Consider the following 2,149-nt stretch of genomic DNA (forward strand, 5'->3'; position numbering starts at 1 on the left):
CGGTGTGTTGTCAAATGGTGTTTGTGTGGAATGCAGGATGTGGACTAATGTTGAACTCACTTGATAAAACAAAAAACAAACAAACAAATGAAAATTAAAAATCTAAATCAAACAGGGCAGGACAATAAATGCAAGTTCAAGGACCCTCCTGGGAAATAAGAGATACAAAGCACAAGGGGACACTCAGCTAATATATACAGAAGGGTGATTGGAGCAGAAAGGAGACACCTGGGGGACAGAACTGAACTAAAGCAGAATAACAAGCAACAGAAGAAAAGTAAAACATGAAAGCAAAGACAGATGACTATCAAAATAAAGCAGGAAGTGAGTAAACTGATATGACAGACTAACATACAGATTTAACACAATGTGACACAAGGAGAAGACTCAGATGGTAAACAGATTAAGCCTTAAACAGGATACTAACAGCAGAAACATAACTAAGTTTCAACAATAACAAAACTAAGAACCAAATAGAAGACCGGGATGTTAAACAGGCATAAAATGAAACATCTGGATCCAAAAGCAGAACCCCTGCGGTTCCCCCTGCAGGTAGCTTGCTCTCAGGACTTGAGACCACTTGAGTCCAACTCAAATCAAAGATAAAGACAAAGTGTTGTCTAACTGAATTCTTAGCTGCAAGTTAACTAGTCTGGTTTTCAGAAAATAGATGTTATCTTTCAAATGAACTCCCTCATATTTATTTAGAGTTGTAGTGAAATGTTTTATGTATCTAAATACCTAAAGTAAGGTGTGGGTGCAAGCCAAACCCTAACTTTAAATGAGTCTCTGGTGACTTGATGGATGTTAAAATGTAAAGGTGATAAATGTCAGAGCTCAGTATTCATAAAGAGACGTTCCTGGTGAGTGTTTGGGAGAAGCGGAGGAAGGTAAGGAGGTTAAAGCCATGGTTCCTTCACCTTTCCCATGGTATTACCAGCACCCGTCTCCATCAGGGTCATCATTACAACAGAATTAGTTAAAATCACCTGAGATTTAATCAAAACTTCACCTTTGCAGTCATACATTGTGGACTCAGACAACAAAAAGATGTGAATGTTTGTGTAGAAGTCCAAACTCTTACTCACACATTTGACCCTCCTCTTCCTCTTTGTTTGAACATGTCATTCTGGTGCTAATCGGCTAATATGCTGCAGATATTTACAACACAACAACATCAGCATCAGCAGTGTGGGGATTTGCCACGGTGTATTTATCTTCACTGATTTTTCTGACTTTATAGTCTGAGAACATCCAGTCTGTTTGTCTGATGGGCACTGCACACAAATCTGTCGATAACAGTCTGAAAGGAGACGGCCACTCGAGAGCGAATCGTCTACCGAGGCCATTGCTCGTTGCTTTTTAAAATAAAGAAAGACATTTAATGGATTCTTCTTTTGCAGATGCTCCATTCCTGCAGCAAATTTCATTAAAATTTTCCTGGTAATTTTTGTGTAGTCTTACAAACAGGCACAGATGGAAACAGCTCATTCTCAGTTTTCTGCTGGTCTGATGTCATAACATGAACACATTATAAACACATTTTAATACTACGATGAGTATGCTCACAGGTCCAATGTATTTGTACCAAATTTAACTATGTTACTTTCTACTTTGGATGCAAATATTAATATCAACATTATATAGTAAGTAATTAAAATAACCAGCTGGTGTGATGATAAAGAGATTTATACAACAATACCTAAAGAATAACCGTCCAACAGCACATCTGCTTAACTGCATATGACTTATGACTAGCTTGCAAAACAAGTATCCCAGATAAAAATATATATGACCTTAATAATAAATAAATGTAACAAATAAATAATAATACAGCAGTAAGAGGAAACCCACAAACAAACATCCGTGTCAAAAATAATAAGCACATTACTCCAAGAAACACGTAAACAAACCAAAACACAACAAGGAAAAGAGTCCCTCCATCTAACGTTAGCCAATCAGACCATTTCTCAACGAATGGCAGCTCACTCTGTCACAGTCTGGCAGAGGCAGACTGCATGTATTGTGAAGAGTGGACCCAAAGTGCAGACATGAAGGAACTTGGACCAAAGCTTGAGTATTAACAATAAGCGAGCCGTTTAATACGGCTGATAAAGTACAAAAACAAAAGGCAGATGCACACAAGAAA

This window comes from Haplochromis burtoni, unplaced genomic scaffold, assembly GCF_018398535.1.
Source record: "Haplochromis burtoni strain Fernald_Lab_line unplaced genomic scaffold, NCSU_Asbu1 Contig_402, whole genome shotgun sequence".
NCBI classification, from domain to species: domain Eukaryota; kingdom Metazoa; phylum Chordata; class Actinopteri; order Cichliformes; family Cichlidae; genus Haplochromis; species Haplochromis burtoni.